At 41.8% G+C, this 22,442-nt stretch overlaps 1 long non-coding RNA gene and 1 pseudogene across 1 annotated transcript; both read right to left on the reverse strand.

The window, feature by feature from the left end:
- Nucleotides 1-1,609: 1,609 nt before the first annotated feature.
- Nucleotides 1,610-3,092, reverse strand: LOC125245352 (annotated as a pseudogene).
- Nucleotides 3,093-3,178: 86 nt separating this feature from the next.
- LOC125245356 lies at nucleotides 3,179-20,571 on the reverse strand. The gene is made up of 3 exons (XR_007179496.1): nucleotides 20,431-20,571; nucleotides 18,178-18,298; nucleotides 3,179-3,315 (listed from the first exon to the last, which is right to left on the reverse strand). It is a non-coding gene; the product is annotated as an uncharacterized LOC125245356 (long non-coding RNA).
- Between the last annotated feature and the right edge of the window lie 1,871 nt (nucleotides 20,572-22,442).

Genomic DNA, 22,442 nt, shown 5'->3' on the forward strand with positions numbered 1-22,442 from the left:
CACGCCTCCTTCCAAGTGTCTTGCTCAAGGACACACTGGAGGTGATGCTGCAGAGATAAAACCAGCAACCTTCTGCTGACCAGCTCAGTGGTTTAGACCACAACACCACAAAAGTAATGAAGCTAGAACAGAAATTAACCTGTAATTGTAAAAATATGAAATGAATGACATGAATGAATTGTGAATAGTTTTAATCTGTTTATTTTAATCATGCTGATGGAGAGCACATGAATGTTTGCAGCAGACACAGCAGCAGCAGATTGTCCCACACATCTTCTCCCACTCTTGCTTCAAGGTTGAGGGGTTCAGGGGTCCATCCTCATCATCTTCCTCATGCTCTGGATCAACGATGTCTCCATTGAGAAGAGCAGCAGTGAGGGACATGATGGATGAAGGTGTTCATGGTGGTCAGCTGCTTGATCAAAATAAAGCTGCAGAATTGGCACAGCTGTGTTGAGATGGCAGCGAGACTGTAAATATGTGATTGTTAGATCAATAAGTTTGAATAAACTTTTGTTTCATGTGTTGTTGACTTGTATATGCATTTATTTATTGTCATTATTACTTTTAATAATTCTTTTACTTTTTTATTAATTATGGTATTATTATCAGTAAATTTATATTTTATTAAGCAATGAATTAATGCACGAATTGACTGTAAACGGAGATGTATTTGTATCAGCTGTATTTGTCTCGTGTGTGTTCATGCACAGCTATCTATGCAGCTATGCACAGTCATCTTAATTTTAAGTACTTTTTACTACTTTGAGTATAAAATCAGTCTTCTTCAAAGACGAGATCTTCGAGCAGCTGTCCAACGTCTCCTCTGTGCAGACATTGGTAACACTGAGGAAAACTGCACTAGGTAGGGTTGTGGAGTTACTGGTGCTGTGAGGTGTTAGTGCACCTGTTGCTCATATCTTTATTTTTATTGCAGGACCAATAATTACATACAAGATCAGGGAAAATATCATGGCTGTATCTTTAACAAGGAACAATAATAATGACAAAGTACAGTTAAAATCAGATACTCCAAGACTTTAACTCAAATTGTCTTAGAATTGGTCACTTATAACTTGTAACAGAGTCATTTTTGTTGTAAAGTATGTGTACTTTTATTCAAGAATTGTTTTCAGGTACTCTTTACACCTCTGCTCTTTCCACAGGTATGACTTCTAAAACAGTTCTCTTTCGAGTGAATCCTCATGTGGACCTTAAGGTCACCTTTAAATATGAAACTCTTTCCACACTAATCACATGTAAATGACTTCTCTTCAGTGTGAATATTCATGTATTCCCTAAGGCTTTGTTCCTTGTGTGAAGTCATTACCAACACCAACAAACTAGTGGTGCCGAAAGCTGACTGTGGGTTTGGCTCACGTCGGCAGTGTCTGTGTACAAAGTTGCCCTGACACACCAAACCGACGCTAGACAGCCGACGGACAAGTAGCACGTCCCTTCTGCGCCTGCGTAAGATGAAATGCCTTTCCGGACCAGCAGGTGGCAGTAGCTGAACAGCCAATCAGAATGATCAGATGGACCGAGGAGCTCCAATGCCAATTCAACATGTCGAATCGTCCTGAAAAAAAAAGCAGACGCTGTAGGAGGACCAACTTCAGCTGACGGTGTGGAACACACTGAGAAAACTTAGGGCCCGTCCACATGGAGACACATTTTTGTGAATATGCACAAATTTTGTATTGGATAGGCGTTTTGTCCACACGGATCCAGCAGTTTCATCTTCCGAAAATGCCAATTTTTTTTAAACTGGCCCCCAGAGTGGATAAATCTGAAAACGCCGTCTTTGCGTTTTTGTGTACAGCCTATCAGTATATTTTTTCGAATTATCCGTATTATTTTGACCCTAGTCAGATGCCGCTAACAGCAACAACAACAACAATAGCAGACTCTTGATGCTTGTATTCGTGCTGCAGAAGCTACTGAGCCAAAATAAAGTGTTATTTCTAAGCTTTACTATAGTTTGTATACAGTGCACAAGGTTTATGCTCATGCTCCAAGTCTTTTTGTATCCCTGTGGCAGAATTACAGCGCCACATACTGGTCTGGCTTGTATACTACATCGTTTTGATTAGTTTCAGAGGTTTCGTGTGGACACAGATATTTCTTGAGATGAGAAAAAAAAAAGATTGGATAGGGTAAGCTCCGGCTTCGTGTGGACATAGCCTTAGTCGGCCGAACAAAAACTACCCGACAACTGACTTGGTGTGTTCCTGCCTTAAGGCTTTTCTCCAGTGTGAGTTCTCATGTGGTCTTTAAGGCTTCTTTTATAACTGAAACTCTGTTGACATTGTCGGCAGATATATGGCTTGTCTCCAGTGTGAACTCTCATGTGGACTTTAAGGTTTTCATTTCTAATGAAACCCTTTCCACACTCTTGGCAAGTGAAAGGTTTCTCTCCAGTGTGAATTCTCATGTGGCCTATAAGGCTTAATTTTTGACTGAAACTCTGTCCACATTGTTGGCAGGTGAAAGGCTTCTCTCCGGTGTGAATTCTCATGTGGACTTTAAGGCTTCCTTCACGTGTGAAACTCTGTCCACATTGTTTGCAGGTGTAAGGCTTCTCTCCAGTGTGAATTCTCATGTGGACTTTAAGGCTTCGTTTTTGACTGAAAATCTGTCCACATTGTTGGCAGGTGTAAGGCTTCTCTCTGGTGTGATTTCTCATGTGGACTTTAAGGCTTCCTTTATATGTGAAACTCTGTCCACATTTGTGGCAGGTGAAAAGGTTTCTCTCCAGTGTGAGTTATCATGTGGCCTATAAGGCTTATTTTTTGACTGAAACTCTGTCCACATTGTTGGCAGGTGTAAGGCTTCTCTCCAGTGTGAATTCTCATGTGGACTTTAAGGCTTCCTTCACGTGTGAAACTCTGTCCACATTGTTGGCAGGTGTAAGGCTTCTCTCCAGTGTGAATTCTCATGTGGACTTTAAGGCTTATTTTTTGACTGAAACTCTGTCCACATTGTTGGCAGGTGTAAGGCTTCTCTCCAGTGTGAGTTCTCATGTGGACTTTAAGGCTTCCTTTATATGTGAAACTCTGTCCACATTGTTGGCAGGTGAAAGGCTTTTCTCCAGGTGTGAATTCTCATGTGGACTTTAAGGCTCTTTTTATGTCTGAAACTCTTTCCACACTGTTGGCAGGTGAAAAAACGTTTTAGGTCCAGTCTTTTGAGCTCTTTTTTGTGATGAAGCTTGTGTTGATCTTTCCCCAGTCATGAAATTATGTTTATAATAATGTTCTTCCTCTTCTTGCCTTTCATCAAGTTCATGACTCGCTTCTTTCAGTGCCATCAGGTCTAGGGCAAAAATAGACATAAAACAATTTAGACATTTAAAGCAAAACCAACAACATGTTTGTACCCTATGGATCAGGGATGGGCAACTTTGGTACTGGAGGGCCACTGTTTTGCAGAGTTAAGTTTCATACCTAATCAAATACACCTGCCTGTAATTTTCAAGCATTCCTGAAGACTTGAAGGCTGATTTATACTTCTGCGTCACATGTTCCTCGTAGGTACGGTGTAGGCTGCGAGTATGACATGTAGCCTATGACGTAGCCTGATGCGCACCTCTTAAAAAAATGTAACAACACGTCAATTCTACCCAGACTGCAAGCGCTTTATGTTGATTAAGTTTTGAGAGTGCAGAGAGCACAACTTTTATTTGTTTGTACCATATAAGAACTGAATAAACCAGTTCAAGTCACACTGACCCCGTCATCTTCCTTCCACACTTTTGAACCTCGTAACAGAGTGTTTTCAACTTCCATAGGAAGGGGACACATGCAATCAAACTGCAACAAAAGTCGTTAGTCCTATTTGCTGCTTCTCTGACAACGTACATGACAAGCTGCTTGTTCTTTGGCTTTTGCCTTGATACTCAAGACTGTGGACACTACGTGGACTCTGCATGCATGTGACACAGACAACGACACAAAGTATAAATTAAAAACCGACGCATAGACTAGGGATGGGCATTTTTCCAAAATTTTGTATTCGAATATATGGGCTCGTAAAAAAACAAATATTGGTTTATTTAAATGATGTTAAACGAAAAAATACGTTATTTTTTTATATTCATCAAGATTTTTGAACAAACTTATAATTAGGCAATATACACAACAAGCTTACATTATATCCTAAGATTTTATTATATCCTATAAGATTTTCTTTTAGTTCAAAGCATTAAAGGTGCCCTAGAACCAGTTTTTACAAGATGGTAATTATAAGTCTAAGGTGTCCCCTGAATGTGTCTGTGAAGTTTCAGGTCAAAATACCCCATAGATTTTTTTTTAATTAATTTTTTTTACTGCCTATTTTGGGGCATCATTAACTATGCACCAATTCAGGCTGCGCGGCCCCTTTAAATCGCGTGCTCCCTGGGGGGCGTACATATTAATGATCCTGACTGTTGCGTAACAGTCGGTGTTATGTTGAGATTCGCCTGTTCTTCAGAGGTCTTTTAAACAAATTAGATTTACACAAGGAGGAAACAATGGTGTTTGAGACTCACTGTATGTCATTTCCATGTACTGAACTCTTGTTATTCAACTATGCCAAGGTAAATTCAATTTTTGATACTAGGGCACTTTTAAACAATATGTGCAAACAAAACATATTGTTACATGTGCCCTGGGTCCATGTTCTATTATCATCATATGGACTCCATTTCCCACAATCCCCCACCTAGGAACCAATCATGCACTCACACCTGTTCCCATCAGTGACACTTTATAAGCTGCACTCACACACACACTCTTTGCTAAATTATAGCTGTGTCTCATTTCATTTCAATTTCATTTCGAAGGCTGCATCCTCAAGAGGACGAATTCTGTGAAGGATGCGATATATGGAGTATCCTTAGCCAGAATTAAATGAGACGTCTTTTGTAGGACACACAGGCAGGAAAGGAAACAGGAAGTATATCGTTGCTATGCCAACACATTCACGGCAGCCTCGTTGCGCTCTCAGCCAATGAATGAAAATTATGAATAAATTTGTGTGTAATTTGAAAAGAAAATGTATTTACTTGTTTTATTTTGGGTAATGCTTGAGGAGCTGGCTTATGTACAACAGATATCTGTTACAGAGACAAAGGACGAGGATATTGGGAAGAACAAAGTTTAAAACAAAAACAAGCTTGAAACTACTTACATTTAAACACATCTTCGCTTGTATGTACATTTGCTGACGCCACCATTTATTTTTTTATTTTTTTCAAAAAAATGACGGTTGTTAACAGAGACGCAAAGAATTTTGGGTTATCTGCAGCAGCGAAGGATACACCTCATGCATCCTCCAAATTCCTGTGAAAGAAGGACGCATTCAAAGGTCGCCTTCGGAGAGTCCTACTTACTTTTCTGAAATGATACAGCCTCAATGACGTATGCAACCTTTGAATGCGACCTCTGGAGGATGCAGCCTTCAAAATGAGACACAGCTATTGTTTAGCCTTGTATCCGACCTTGTCTCCGTGTTCCTTGATCCTTGCCTGTGTTTTTGACCCTGGACTGTTTCCTTGTTGATGATCGTTTGCTGCCTGCCTAGACCTTTGCCTGTGATCGGATTAATCTTTTGCCTTGAATTATTGTATCTGTTTGCTGGTGTTTGACCCTCTGCCTGTATGACTATGCTCATCCTATTAATAAAACCTGCATGTAGTCTCCAAATCTGTTGCCCGTCCCATAAGTTACACATATAAAGAACAAAAGCATTTAAGCTCAAGCAGCGCAAACGGGAAAAACACTAATAAAGCAGACAGAGCCAGTTATCGTACAAAACGTAATGTACATAATACACTCGAGTCAGTATATGATTATCGTGTTTATGTTGTTTCACATGTTCATGTTGAGAAAAAACTATAATATCCACATGCTTGGGTGAGAAAATGAGCTGCGCTGACACAAAGATAATGACAATACATAACGGTGTGCTAAGCTAAGGAAGAAGCTCGCCTTGAAGAAGCTCTCGCCGGCGTTGAAGAGGCTCCCGCAGAGAACTGCTGAGCTCGTCGGACGGAGACAGCGCCGCCTCGAGCGCCGTTTCGAGCCACCCGCTTCCGGCCGCCTGCCAGCCCGTCTCCTGCCACCATCCGGCGCGCCTATCAGAGTGTTTTCCCGCGGTTTATCACCGCTCTAAAAGAGCTTTTCCTAGCGGTTCTCGCCGCTCTAAAAGAGCCCCTCAAACGCCATTTCACAGCGGCGGCGTTGCTGCAAATGCCGCGACACTCTTGTGGCACATGCAGAGCCCCTCTGCATGATGACGACGGGCACGGTGAGTGCGTCTGCTGCCTTGGCAAGCCCCACGCAGAGGCTGCGCTCACCGGGACCTCATGTTCTCACTGCGAGAACATGAGTCTTACCTCTCTGCGCTCGCGCCCTTCTTCAGTGAAGGCGGTCCCGCCGCTCGCGCCTAGGAAGAGACAGCAGGGTAGAGTGGATCAGCGCCCTGAGTTGTGCAAGCTCACCCCGGCTCAGCCCTCGCGTGCCTCACCCTCTCCCACTAGAAAGCAGTCCTCCGTCCTGTTCTCCCGCCCTGAGCTGCATCCCTCTGCAGAAGCGAGCGACCTCGTCTCATTCGGCGGATCAGAGAAAGAGCCGCTCGATGACTCCATGTCTCTCGCGGCCTCTGAAACGAAAGGATGGGCCAGTGACACGGAGGACCCCGCCCACCTTCCCACATTGGAGCCCATTGACTGCAAGCCAGGTAAGGATGCCGAGCTCTTCCACATCCTCTCGAAGGCAGTGGAGGAATTACACCTCGAGTTGGCCCCACCAGAAGAGCCATCGCGGAGCAGGCTTAATGAGTGGTTCCTGCCGGGCCGTCACCAGGCCCCTCACCAACGCTCCGCCCCGTTTCTCCCAGAGGTGCACAACGAGCTGATGAAGTCGTGGAGCGCTCCGTATTCTGCTCGCCTACGTACTACACATCATTCAGCTCTCACCACTGTGGACAGCTCTGAAGAGAAGGGCTACGAGCACCCACTGCCCCTGGACGAAGCAGTGGCGGCTCACCTTTGTCCCCAGCGGCTGTGGGCTGGAAGATGAAGAAGGCCCTTCCATCCAAGCCCTGCAGGACCACCTCTGCCCTGGCCGGCAGAGCCTACACGTCCGCGGGCCAAGCTGCCTCAGCGCTGCACACCATGGCAATCCTCCAGGTGTTTCATGGCCAGCCTGGTCGTGCTCGAGCACCATTTATGGCTCAACCTGACCGAGATAAAGGAACTAGACAAGATGGTCTTCTTGGACGCCCTGGTCTCTCCCTCCGGTCTCTTTGGGCCAGCGGTAGAGGGCTTTACGGAATGCTTCACTGCAGAACACAGAAATTGTCCCAAGCCATGCAACACTTCCTGCCCAAGCGCTCCAGTTCTGCATCTGCTTCCAGCCGCCCCAGGTCTGCGCCGGCTCAGCAGAACAAGCCTGCCCCCTCTACCTCTCAGGCAGCACCTCCTAAGGATCAGCGCCAGCGCTCATGCCCCGCAAAGCGCTCCTTCCCGCTCAGGGTCCCAGACCGAAGATCCCTGGACCCGGCGCCTCCAAAGCTTCCTGATCGTCAGGAAGGAAGAGGATGGGGCAAAGTCTCGCCAAGGCCGGACCACCCCAAAAGCTCCTTCGTTCAATCTCCCCTCCGCCCCGTTTAACTCCGGGCGTGGAAGATATGTTCAGCGTTGTGCTAACTGGGCCCAAAAATGTTGCGTCCATGCAAAACGCCGTTCTTATGACGAACACAATAAATATTTTACCTTCTCAAAGAAAGAGCAGTTCTCCTCTTCCACTCTCTCCGGTGTATGGGCCCCCAATCTGCGGTCTGTCATCCGATGCCATTCAACCCCTTGTCACACGGGCCAAGGCCTGGCAGGCCATCCCCGGAGTGTCAAGTTGGGTTCTGGGGACCATAAATCGGGGCTACTCGCTGCAGTTCGCCCGACGACCCCCGCATTTCAGCGGGGTGCTTCTGACTTCAGTAAACACGGACGACTCACACGTCCTCCGAGCTGAAGTCACGACTGAGGAAGGGAGCTATAGAAATAGTCTCCCCCTCAGAGAGCGAGTTGGGGTTCTACAGCCATTATTTCCTGGTCCCCAAGAAAGATGGCGGTCTCAGACCCATCTTAGATCTCAGACTCTTGAACCTCTCCCTCATGAGACGGAAGTTCAAGATGTTAACGCTGAAGCAGACCCACGTGCAGGTTTGCCCCGTGGACTGGTTCTGCTTGCTGGACCTGAAAGATGCATACTTTCATATCCAGATAGCCCCCCCGTCACAGGCGATTCTTGAGATTTGCGTTCGAGGGTGTGGCTCACCAATATACAGTCCTTCCCTTCGGGCTGTCCCTGGCTCCTCACACTTTTTCCAAGTGCATGAACGCGGCGCTTTCCCCACTGAGACAGATGGGAATCTGGGTTCTCAATTATCTCGACAACTGGCTCATTCTAGCCCAGTCGCGAGCAGAGTTGGAGCATCACAGATCCGTGCTACTCAGCCACATGGAGTGCCTGGGACTCAGGGTCAATTTTGCCAAGAGCTCACTCTCCCCAGCCAGTGTATAACGTTCCTGGGTGCAGTTCTCGACTCACAGAGCGGCTGTATCTCCCAGAGCGTCTCTGGCCATTCGGCAGCTCAAGGCATCAGTCAGGAACAGAGCCTATCTCCCTCTGAAGCTCTTCCAGAGGATTTAGGGCTGATGGCTTCCACCTTCCCGGTTCTGCAGCTCGGCCTTCTTCGGATGCGGCCTCTGCAATACTGGTTGAAGTTTCGGGTCCCTCCTCACGCCTGGCGGCACGGCTGCCTGCGTCTCAGGGTCAATCGTGCCTGTTTGACAGCTCTGAAACCCTGGACGAACCCTGCATGGTTCAGTCAAGGAGTACCCCTACAGGCAGTGTTCAGAAGGACGGTGCTCTCAACAGATGCATCCAACACAGGTTGGGGTGCTCTTTGCGAGGGCAGACCTGCCTTCAGGCTCGTGGTCCCACGAGGAAAGCCATCTGCACATCAACTGCCTCGAAATGCTGGCAGTGATTCGAGCCCTTCACGCGTTTCAGGCACACCTGATGGGACGCCACGTCCTTGTCCAGTCGGACAGCATGACAGTGGTGTCATATATAAATCACCAGGGTGGTCTTTCGTCCAGCCGCTTATGCGCTTTGGCGAAGCGTCTTCTGGAATGGGCATTACCGAGGCTACAGTCACTCAAAGCGACTCACATACCTGGGAGAACGAATTTGGGAGCAGATATGCTATCTCAGAGCAACGTCCCCTCAGACAAGTGGATGCTCCACCCCCAGAGGGTTCTCACAATCTGGGAGATCTTCCGGGAGGGCAGAGGTAGACCTCTTCGCCTCAGAAGACAACTCTCACTGGCCCAATTTATTTTTCGCACCCTCCCTTTACACATTTCCCCCGATCGCTCTGATCCCTCAGGTCATCAGACGAATCAGGGAAGACAAGCACAGAGTCCTCCTAGTGGCCCCGCTCTGGAGGAGCCAAGTTTGGTCCTCAGAGCTGCTCAGGCTTTCCACGGAAGCCCCATGGCCGATCCCCCTGAGACGGGACCCCCCCTTTAGGCGAACAGGACAATCTGGCATCCTCAGCCAGAACTCTGGGCTCTGCACCTCTGGTCCCTCGATGGGAGCCTGCAAGCCTCCCAGGGGACGTGCTAAATACCATCTCTCAGGCAAGAACCCCATCCACGAGACGCCTCTACGCCCAGAAATGGTTGGTCTTTGTTGGCTGGTGCTCTGCACACAACATAGACCCAGTGGAGTGTGACGTATCACCGATACTGTCTTTCCTCCAAGAGCGTTTAGATATGGGTCGCTCCCCTTCAACGCTCAAAGTTTACGTAGCAGCCATTGCAGCGTTTCACGCTCCTATCGCTGGTCCAGTCAGTGTAACGAAACAGCCTTGTGGCACGTTTCTTGAGAGGTTCTAGGCGACTGATTCCTCTTCCTTTCACCATTCCCACATGGGACCTCTCTTTGGTCCTCAGAGCTCTTAAAGGGCCACCCTTTGAGCCACTGCATTCAGCTGACCTCAGGCCCCTGACGCTCAAAACCGCTCTGCTACTTGCTCTAGCATCGGTCAAGCGTGTTGGCGACTTGCAGGCCCTCTCTGTGAGCCCTGCGTGCCTTGAATTTGGGCCCAACGACTCATTTTGAAACCTTGGAATGGTTACGTTGGTTACATTCAGGGCATTGAGGACCTATGTTGACTGGTCACAGCCTTTCCGGCAATCCGATCAACTCTTTATCTGCTTTGGCGGCCGCACCAAAGGGTCTTCGGTCTCTAGGCAACGTCTCTCGCGTTGGATAGTCGACGCTATCGCTCTTTGTTACTCCTCTATGGGCCAGAACTGCCCCTAGGAGTTAGAGCCCACTCCACTAGAGGAATGGCTTCCTCTTGGGCCTGGTCCAGTGGAGTGAAGCAGCCGGCTGGTCCTCGCCGTCCACTTTTGTCAGATTTTATCAATTTGGATATCCCGACCTTACAAGCTCGGGTCCTCTCGGTATGATACAGCGGCCTCTTTTGAGCTCCACTTCATACTTCTCCAGGAGTTAACTACCTTCTGTAGTGTAACACTGGGTTCAACGGCTCCGGCCTTCTCACTTGTCCCCTGGTTCCCTCACGGTGTCCAAGACAAGTCCAGTCATTCCCTGCCGTGGCACGGTGTGGCTGAATTCGTTCCCCATACGCAGTACGAGTGAAGTATCGAAAGGGAACGTACTCGGTTACTGACGTAACCTCGGTTCCCTGAGATACGGAACGAGTACTGCGTTTACATGCCGTGCCACGAGGCTGCGACTTCAGTGTCGTCGCTTCAGTCGTATGACCTGAAATCCTATGGCGAAACACCTGCTTATATAGCACTAATCCCCGCCCCTTTCAGCGGGAATTTTCGCACGCTTTGTCGCCATAGGCCGCGCAGCTATGCCGCGCCGTCATTGGTTCAACAACTTGTCTATGAGTGATGAAGTTACACTGCGTTATTGAAAAAGGCTTCAGTAATGGGGAAAAAGGAGACCTTTCCCCATACGCAGTACTCGGTTCCGTATCTCAGGGAACCGAGGTTACGTTAGTAACCAAGTACATTATCTTCTCTGCTCACTTGGGTTACAGCTGCACTTACCTGTTGTGAATGCAGTGATGGACAGCTGTCTTTCCTCATTTAACGGGTGTTTTGATTTCATGTGCTTTCTCATTATGGTGGTGAAATTATGATAACTCAGTTTCATTAATTCATTTGATCAAAAGTAATTCCATTTTGTAAGATCATTTTCATCTAAGTTATTCCAAACATCGCAAGGCAAGCGACAACATTTTGTGATGATCCAATAAAATAAACCTTTTAAACATGCTCCACAGCACCACCCGGTGCATTTAGTTATAACTGCAAATTTTAGTTCTTAGGATTTATCATGGATTCACTGCATTACGGCCAGGAAAGCAACAGAGTAAAATTCAAATACTGGACTATTTGTGCACAGCCTTAGTATAGACTACTGCGCAGAGTCTTGGGTGTAGGTGCGACACAGAAATAAATATCAGCCTTTACCATTACATTTTGGGGTTGGGTTAATTTTTACAGGTTTGTTTGATCAATGATGGAGCCAAACAGAATAGTGTCTCTCCAGGACCAGAGTTGCCCATCTACAGATCTTATACAGCAGTGGTTTTCAAACCAGGTCCAAAGGGACCCACCACTGTACATTTTGTGTGTATCCTTTATTTTTCACATCTGGTTAATATCATCAGCTTGTTAGAAGATTGCTGACATTGATGGAGGAATTTACAAACTACAATTTCTGTTCATCACTAAGGTGAGAACCAGACACAATATAAACCTAAATATACTCAAATTATTTAAATTGGAAAGTGTTTTACTATTCAGTAAGTAAAAGAAGATATTTGTTGTTGTAATGTCAGACATAGCACACGCATTAGACGGAAAGATTGAGTGCTTATGAGATGCGTTTTCCTCAGCACAAAACTGGTTATACTATAACTATGGTTATACTCTTACCTGTAAATGTTACAAATTCATGCAAGTGTGCATTTTCTGACAACAGGCTCCATTAAACTTCAGTGAACAAATAGACCCTTTTCACATGACGTCACACAGCTTCCGTTAAGACTCGATTAGGGATGCACCGATCCGCCTTTTTCCCTTCCGATACCCCGATACCTGGGATTAAGTATCGGCCGATCCGATCCGATCAAGTAATAAGAAAGGTGCTAATTACCTAATAAACTGTATGCCTCACTTAGGGCTGTGACGGTCGGCATGACAACCGCGCCACCGCGGTCGTGGAGTGTCACCGCGGTAGTGTGGCGTGTATATTATATTAATCTCAAAGGTAGGTTTAACCGAGAATTTTTCGTCATTGATGGAATTTTTTTTAGCAGTGACGAAAAAAATCTGCAGCCTGTCCGTCATTTTGATTTACTGAGGCTGATGTAACTTGTAACTGTATTCCCACCCCTGTCCAGTAGGTGGCGAGTGCGCTCCAGTGTGAGCGCGAGTTCAGTCTCCAGAACAAAATGAAAACGTGCGTTTGATTACACGCACCCAGTTTGTCCATTTATTACATATTATATTATAATACTTATGCTTTCATAATTAAAGTTTCTAATCCGTTTTGTTTTAATAGTTTGTTTTATTTTTCTTGCTGCTGACTATAAGTTTATGGTCACTGAATGGCTCCTACGTGACATTGTTTACAACACTGATTGAACTGACGTGATACAGATTTCGGTAAGCAGCAACTTTCAACATATTTTTTGATTTTCATTCATGTTTATTTCCTTCTGTAAAGTAGTAAAGAAGAAGAGATGATCGCGTTCACGATCCTCAAAAGGTGTTGAGATGAGATGAAAGATGAAAACTGAAAGTGACGCAGACTTTGTTTAACTTTTTTTTCATAATACTTTATTTCATAATATAAATAAATGCATAGCCTAGGCCTATTGTTTATCCTATAAGTTTGTGAATAAATATGAAAATGTGGACGAAATCAGAAGCTATTAAATGTCTTATAATTAAAATATAAAAATTAAAAGGATGCAGCAACATATGATAGATAGGGCAGAACAAAAAAAAAAATCCTATTAAACAATCTTTCATTCTGCAAAAGTATTATAATATGAACGGCTCCCATAAAGAGCGGCACAAAGCGCTTATGCGCATCTCGTGTGCAGAATGATGCGCTTGAAGCACCATGGAATCAGAGAGCGCAGCGGCAACGCTCCGCAGTGAAAAGTTCAAAGCACAAAGTGAAGATATATTGATGCGTATTGTATTACCGGTATCTTGATGAAGTATAATAATAGAAGTGATTCATCTTGGAGAGAGTTTCATGTGTTGACTGTCGTAACCGAACGCGACACGCAGTGAATGCTGAATGGAGAATGACTGACAGCCGCAGCAGAGGGAGGCATTTACGTGAACTTTAATTTAACGACTTAAATATTTATCTGTACCTCAAATTAAACTATGGAATGGCTTCAGAACACTTGGAATATAGTGCACAGAAACGTTATGGTGCTTTTTAATGTGTTTGTGCCTTTTGTGGAGCTTAACAATAACACAGAATAGTACACGCACAGTATCGGATTTGGATCGGTCCCGTCCGGCCGATACCCGATCCGGCAAAAATGGCAGTATCGGAGCCGATACCGATCTGAATATCGGATCGGTGCATCCCTAGACTCGATGCAGTGCATCCTCACTTCCGTCAGCATAGTGGAATACTAGCGCGACTCGAATGAAGTGCACTCAATAGTTGTATATTATGCTAAATGTGGTTAGAGGATGACTGTAGTCGCCTAATTTCATGTAAATTCAAGGTGAGGTATTTGGCAGCTGCAGATCTCAAACAAACTTACTGATCGGCGTGATTTGCTGCTTGAAGTCGGAGGAGTTGAATACGTACTGACGCCATACGTACACTTTCTGCTGCCCGTATCTTGAAAACTTTGCTGTCTTTATTGCAGATGAAGCCGTTTATATATATTTGTGAAATAAACGCATTTTTCCAACTTTTACGTGCAGTAAAAAACTTCTCATTTAAATGTATGTACTACTTATTTCAGTGCTACAATGAAGATCAACATAAGCTTATTCTTTTTAAATATCAGTCTATTTTCCACTTTTATTTCGATAAATATGACATACATAATAATACAAATTGTGTTTAAAATAATACTATTTCTACATGAAGACTGTTAATGTTGTAAAAACTGACTTGTGTACATGGCATTTTCACCATAGTAAAAAAAACACATTGTCATCATCTTATCGTTTATTGCAGAACAAGATCGTCGCATACAAAAATATACAGAGGATTTACAACAATACTCATTGTTATAGCAGGATTAAATTAACGAAATCAAATTATTTCTCCAGGGAATAACATTAAATGAACACTTCCATTTTGTATTTTCATTTACACTTCTTACAAGTTATACAATCTTAATATATTGCAGCAGTTCAGTTTAAACTGGTATGATCTAAAATTATCTAAAATTTTAACACAATTAATTTTTCGGAGTATTATATGTGGATGTGCTACTTTCAGGTGTCCAATACTCGTAAATAAATCTCACAAGATCAATATCCATTATCATAGCCTACCAATTTCTAAAAATAAAGATTTGTTTTAAAGACAGTATTCTTGTTATTCCAAATAGGCTAACAGATTTGTGTCGACACACAATCATTGTGATAAAACTCTGACAGCAATTCAAGGACACAACATTGCTAAGGTTTCTGCTCGTGGAAACCCTAACCAAGGCATTTACAGAAAGGAACTAATAAATATCATTACCAGAAAAACCCGACTGTGTAAATCTTTGACATAAACAGTTCGCATTTAAAGTTATTAAAGCATTTTCCCTAGAAGTCGCCGGCGCGAAGGTAAGACGGAACAACTGATACACTGCTTTGCAGATAGGCGGAAGTTAACTGACGTCATTGTGAAAAGGGTCTATACCAGTACGAACATGTGCATCAAACAGACGGAGCACAGTTGAATAGAAATGAAACACTAGACGTCCTGTTCTTGGAGATCTACATTTCCTGCAGAGTTCAGATCCAACATTAATCAAAAACACCTGAAGCAGTGAAATAAGATCTTCAGGGGGCCCTTGATAACTAAAAGCAGGTGTGTTCGATCAGGGTTGGATCTGAACTCTGCATGTATGTCGATCTCCAGGAACAGGATTAGGCATTCTTGCTCTAGGTTCAACTCATCAGCTTATTATTAGAAACTCATGATCGGAAATTAATATTTCAAATAAATCTACAAGTGTCCTGTTGAGGTACTCCAGGGCTGCGCTCAAGTTCAGATTTTTATGCCCTTCCCTTGTTAACTTCCCTCCACCTTAAGGACTCAGAAGTACATCATTGTTTACACTGAATCAATACTGGCAGAATCTGTCTAGCTACTTTAAATGTACCTCTCTGAGCTCTTGATTGCTTGGAAATGCAATGGAGCTGATTTGTAGATGCACTTATAGTAAGTAAGTTATTGGCAGATCTGAGGGACCTAGGAGCTGAGTTCAAATAAATAAGATCAGAGATATAGGATGGTGCTTGTCCATTAAAGGGATAGTTCACCCAAAAATGAAAATTTGGTGTTTATCTGCTTACCCCCAGTGCATCCAAGATGTAGGTGTCTTTGTTTCTTCAGTAGAACACAAATGATGATTTTTAACTCCAACCGCTGCCGTCTGTCAGTGGTATAATGCAAGTCAGCGGGAACTTGGACTATAAGAGTAAATAAAACACGACAGACAAATCCAAATTAAACCCTGCGGCTCGTGACGACACATTGATGTCTTAAGACACGAAACGATCGGTTTGTGCGAGAAACCGAACAGTATTTATATCATTTTTTACCTCTAATACATAGATGTCTCGCGCATATACTTCAATGAGAGCGAGACATCACTGCCGTTGTCAGAGCGCGATCAGACCAAACGAATCGAGTGATGAATGCCGTTGGACATAGTGGTGTATTAGAGGTAAAAAATGATATAAATACTGTTCGGTTTCTCGCACAAACCGATCGTTTCTTGTCTTAGGACATCAATGTGTCGTCACGAGCTGCAGGGTTTAATTTGGACTTTGTCTATGCAAGTTTTATTTACTGTTATTGTAGAAGTTCCCATCCACTAGCATTATTTGACTGACAGACAGCAACGGTTGGAGTTAAAAATCATCAATTTGTGTTCTACTGAAGAAACAAAGACACCTACATCTTGGATGCACTGGGGGTAAGCAGATAAACATCAATTTTCATTTTTGGGTGAACTATCCTTTAAGAGCTTTAAAAACAATCAGCAACATTTTAAATTGAATTCTGAAAATGACAGGAAGCCAGTGAGGAGAAGCTAAAATTTGAGTGATATGATCTTGTTTTTTGCACTAGTTAACGGTCTATCTGCTGCATTCTGGACCATCTGCAAATGTGGCAATGAAGAACGAGGAAGGCCAAAGTACAGTGAATTACAACAGTCCAGCCGTGATGTGATAAATATATGAATAACTTTCTCCAAATCTTGAAAGAAAAAGTGTTGATTTAAGTCTGGAAATGATTCTCAGTTGATAGAAGCTGTTTTTAACAACTGAGCTAATTAGTTTTTCAAGACAAAGCTCAGAGTCAAAGATAACACCTACATTTTTTGCATGTGACGTTAATATATGGAGTAAGATTGTTTAAGTAATTGGCTATAGAGTTTTTTTATTGTTAAGCTGGAGGAAATTATTTGCCATCCAGCATTTAATATCCTCAAGACAGTCCATGAGAGGCAGCAGAGAATCTCTAGTTTTCAATGGAAGGTATAACTGAGAATCATCAGCATAGAAATGAAAATAAATTTTGTATTTTCTAATTATGTTGCCAAGCAGAAGCAACAAATTAAAGAGTAATGGCCCCAATGTTCCAATGTTTTCTTATGTTCCAGAAAATACTGTAACTATAAAAGGACCATTTTAAAGGCTTGAATATATGCCACACTTACTGCTGCCAGCTGGTGACACAATAACCATGAACAACAATTGATCAGCTCCCATGACCAAACATACAACCCCAACATGAAATGTGATGTATACAAATCCATTTCCAAAGGGGAAATTTGAACTGCGTTGCATAGTTAAGATATCTCCGGAAAGGGGATTGGTGCAGTTTGAGGTGTCTTGGCAAAAGGGGAGATTGAAACTTTGTATCAGTTTGAAGTGCCTTAACAGGTAGAGCTAGAGAGCAGTCCTGATCTGTGAAGAAGATCTGTTTAGATCCGCTCTGACAGGACAACAAAAAACTCCCTGAAACTTCCTAGCTCTTCCATCCAGATAGCGAAATTCTCTGTTTTTACTGTTATCTCTATTTCTTATGCATTTCATTTTTATTATTTTTAAGTACACAGCAACATACACAGGACAAATCCAAACATTGTCCTGAATGTGTGTGAAAACAACTGAAATGTGTCTGTGCAGAAATACAACATGCGATCAGTGCGTCGAGAGAGAGAGCTCATACATGATTTGTTTGAATATAATGGAGTAAAATAATGGACAAAATATCTTAATAGAACATGGTCTTTACTTAATATTGCATAATTTTGACTCATACAGTGTATTGTTGGCTATTGCCACAAATATACCCGTGTGACTTACGACTGGTTTTGTGGTCAGGGGTCACATTTAATGGAAACACTGAATTTTAAAGTTGTCTTACGGGTGAGGAACGGCATGAGGGTAAGTAATAAATGACAGAATTTTGATTTTTGGGTGAACTAACCCTTTAATTACAAGTAACCAGCCCTAAACCAAACTCTAACCCTTGATCTACAGTAAGTCCACTTGAATGAAACGACTGAGTGAATTCAGACACTGAGAGCGCCGGAAGAGCTGCTGATTTCACACAGTTTGTGCTGCTGTTTAATAATCATTTGAAACTGGAAATTCATTCAGCATATGCAAACCTTAATTAAACCATTTCATGATCAATTAAACAGGAATTTATACCTGAATGATATTATGCTGGAATGAATGGATTCAGTAATATTATCTGTAAGATTATACTTCTGTATATTCTCTATTTCTGTAAAGCTGGACATTTTAATAATCAAATGACTGAGTTCTGCTGTGAGAATAAAACCAACCTGTTTGTTCCTCAGTGTCTTCATGTTTCACACTGAATGTTTCTTCAATCTTTATTTCTTTAGTCTCTTCTTTAATAAAATCAATCTTCATGTCTTCAGACTCATCTTTAATACACGCCATCTGTAAGAAAAGAATAATTAAAAGTCTTCAGTGACCTGCTGGACAAAAAAAACACTAAAAACTTATGCTACAAATTAATAAACTTTATATTTCAGGCATTTATTATCTAGATTTGGTATTTAAAGAATTATAGATTGTATTTAAATGATTACACCGATGAAAATCACAACAGATGCAGGAGCGCGGCGCAGTCTTATGACGTCATGTCGTCACTCCAAAATAAAAGTCATGCATTGTCTACAATCACAGAAGTGCATAGAAATCCAACTATTTTACCAGATAATTTTTGTATATTAAAATTAAAACAGTAACAAAAATGGTACAAACAATGTTTAATATATATATATAGTCCAAAAGTTTGGAACCACTAAGATTTTTAATGTTTTTAAAAGAAGTTTCATCTGCTCACCAAGGCTACATTTATTTAATTAAAAATACAGTAAAAAACAGTAATATTGTGAAATATTATTACAATTTAAAATAACTGTTTTCTATTTGAATATATTTCACAAAGTAATTTATTCCTGTGATGGCAAAGCTGAATTTTCAGCATCGTTACTCCAGTCTTCAGTGTCACATGATCCTTCAGAAATCATTCACGCAGCCTTCAAATAATCCGCTGGTAAACTGAAGTACAGGGACTGCACATTACTCAAACCACCCACCCCTCAGTGAAACGAGACCTGGCTTACAATAAAACTTCCTCATACCTGAAAGGAGGGCAGTAATCACATCCAAAATAGCATCCGACGGAGAAAACACAAACTGATGAAAAGACAGGCTGGTGTACAACAAGCAAGATATTAGTGCAACGAGCAATAATAACAAAAGTTAGCAAAATGCTATGTGCTAACAGCACATACCTGAAACGCTGAAACAAACAGAAAAAGGGGAGGATCCAGACGTGACGCATCCCAGGCTGAAACCAACCAGCCCTGAAATAGTGCCCACTCACTGCTGATTGGTGTTTATGAGCGTCAATCACCACCCTTACCTCATTCATACGGTCACACTTATAACATTCTATCATCCCGCCAGCGGTCGTTAAAGGGTTAAACTTGTTTGCTTAAAATTTTTGTGAATAATTTGCTGATGCAGGTACAAAAAGACATTTTGTAACTACAAAAAATAATAATAAATAAATAAACTTGTAGCCATGGCCCAACTATAGCTGGAGAGGAGAGATTTGGCTGTGGCTAACTTACACAGAAGAGATTTTTTGTTCAGCACATAAAAATGAACTACTTCATTTCAGACTGCGGTGATGTGGTTTCTCCACTGCATGGATCTTCATGTGTATCTTCAGGTGATTTTAAAAGAGAAACTCTTTCCACACTGATCACACGTGTGCGGCTTCTCTTTGCTGTGGATCCTCTCATGTGTTTTCAGTGTTCCTGACCTATTGAATCTCTTGTCACAGTGTGAACACTGGTAAGGTTTTTCTCCAGTGTGAATTCTCTGGTGCAGTTTTAAACTGTTTGCTGTAGTAAAAGTCTTCTCACACTCAAAGCACATGTACTCTCTCACACAGTGTGTGTTTTCTCATGTTTTTGTAAACTACACAGCCGTGAAAAACTCTTTCCACACACAGAACATGAATGTGGCTTCTCCTTTGTATGAACTCTCAGGTGTCTCTTCAGGTTTGATCCCCAGAGAAATGTTTTGTCACATTGATCACACATGAGTGATTATTATCTGTTATTTATGTTTTTAAAAATATATCACATGTCATATCTTGACGGTTGCCGTGTCTGTAGAAAGTTCACATGCTCAAAGTCTAGACTGACTGCATCTTTAAATGTGTTATTATCAGTGTCCTACATGATTCACTCAACCCTGTTACTTCTGATATGATTTTCCTCCTTTTAAAGACAGATGATTTCTTAAAACTGTGACACCAGGAAGTGACATCATCTGGGCTCTTTCTACAGCATGATGGGAGGACAAGAAAATAATCTCAATCCGTTGTCTCAGTTTTTACACACATGAATATCTAAATATGCAGAAGTCTTTGAATCTTTCTAACATGAATGTTGTCGTTAAAAGTTCAGTATGTATTGGATTGTTTATCTAAATGTGCAAGAACATGAATGTTGTTCAGCATCATGAATGAATGAAGAATAAACACCAACCTCTTTGTTCTTCAGTATCTTCAGTGTGTTTCATTCTGCAGGGTTCTGGATCACTCATGTTCTCACTGTCCTCTTTAATAAACTCAGTCTTTACTGGTTTCAGCTCTTCCTGGTGCTCCAATGCCCTTCTGATGGGAATATTCCAGCATTTATTGATCAACTGCTGTGGGCGGATCTTCACTGACTGAACCACAGATTGGTTGGAGGAGATGATCTGCCCATATCAAAAATATTTACTGTGTTAATAAGTTACTGTGTTTGTTTTTATAGGGTTAATCAAATTTTAGTATCTCCATCAAATTTAAATAGAAACCCCATTAAATGCAAGTGTCTATTTTAATGTTTCAAATTACTTTTGTGAAAACCAAATGTTTTAATGTCCCATCATCATTAAGTGTAACAGATATATTTATGTAAAAATGAAACAACATTTATTTTGACCAGTACTTAATAAAGTATATAAAAGATTAAGAGATCATACTTAATTTAATTATATTTTAAATGATTAAAAACTTCTTGGTGACAAATAGGTGAAAGCTAGTGGTTTGAAGGAAAGTGGCAAAGAATAAAGATTTAAAATGACAATTAAAGAGTATTTTGGGCTTCACTGTGATCCTTCAATACAGTGTTTGAATGTTGTCAAATGATTCTCTTTGTAAATATGCATGACAAGTTGTTGTTTTTTTCTTTTTTTCTTTCTTTTGCTATATTAACCCCTTTTTGTATTTCACCCTTAAACTAATTGCATTAAGCATTTATATCCATCTATCATAAAGCAACATGCTTTATGATAGATGGATATAATATGATAGATGCAAATGCTAATTCAGAACATTTTGTTTCTAATTCTAACTTTATTCTGTTTCTTCATTAAAATAATGACAGTTGTCTAGAAAAGTAGTAAAGAACTATAAGATAAACAGTTGAAAGCACAAAGACTGAAATAAGCAGACATAAACACCATCAAATCCCCTGAGTCTGTTGACAGCAATGAAATGAGCTTTAAGTGTCAATTTACAGCAGATCTGAAGACATCAGCATAATAAATGAGGTGAAAACAGGAACTATTGACATGAAATAAAGAGTGTGAGATGATCTGCTGATGATCTGAATGAGTTGTTGAATGAGTGTTGATAGTCTGAGGATCATCAATACTTTATTCTGAGTGTTTGCTGTTAGAAACTGATTATTGGAGTCATGATATATGAGAAAATCCTATAAACTGCTCTATTGAAATACAATACTGTTATTTCTCACAATATGACATTAATAATACAAAAATCAACACAAACTCACCATCACCAACCACTAAAGATGAATAACTACAGAGATATGAACTCAAAGTTAGATTTTCTAATAATAAGTCCATTGATTGCAGTAGTGAAATTAGATCAGAAGAGACAATGATCACAAAACCTTTCGAAATTAAGAGCAGCACAAAGTAAGGTTATCGTCATAATACAGAAACATCTCATATTTAAGATATCAAAGCAGTGCTCAGTATTAAATCCGGTATAATCACCAGTATAGGCTACATGTAGATTAGAGAGGATGAATTAAAGTGTGAACTCAATGTAAATGAAATACACTAAAATGAGTTTTCAGAAATATAAACCAGAATGGGAGTCTGAGGAGTGAAAGATTTCCTCAGATGAACTGCATTAAGCGAAGATTATAGAGCTTTTTAGCTTAAGCTGATTTAAGTTTTATCTGCTTTGTATCGTAACCAATAAAAAAAGTGTTTTTATTGTTATGACTGCCTCCTGTGAGACTTTCCTTAAACTGAGCCTCAGAACAGAAGCTCAAGAGAGTCTTCTCCATCACTCCTGAAGATCTTCAGCTGCGGCGGGTGACAACTTTATGATTGAGGCAGATCTGACTATCCTGACCTACCTGAATAATCACAGGGTTAAAGCTGAATGATAAAAAGACCACACGACTGACAATATATATGACATTTGTGTGTGTTTTGTAATATTTATGTTGTATAATCTGTACATTAATATGAGCTT

The sequence above is a fragment of the Megalobrama amblycephala genome, linkage group LG14, assembly GCF_018812025.1.
Source record: "Megalobrama amblycephala isolate DHTTF-2021 linkage group LG14, ASM1881202v1, whole genome shotgun sequence".
In the NCBI taxonomy this organism is placed as follows: domain Eukaryota; kingdom Metazoa; phylum Chordata; class Actinopteri; order Cypriniformes; family Xenocyprididae; genus Megalobrama; species Megalobrama amblycephala.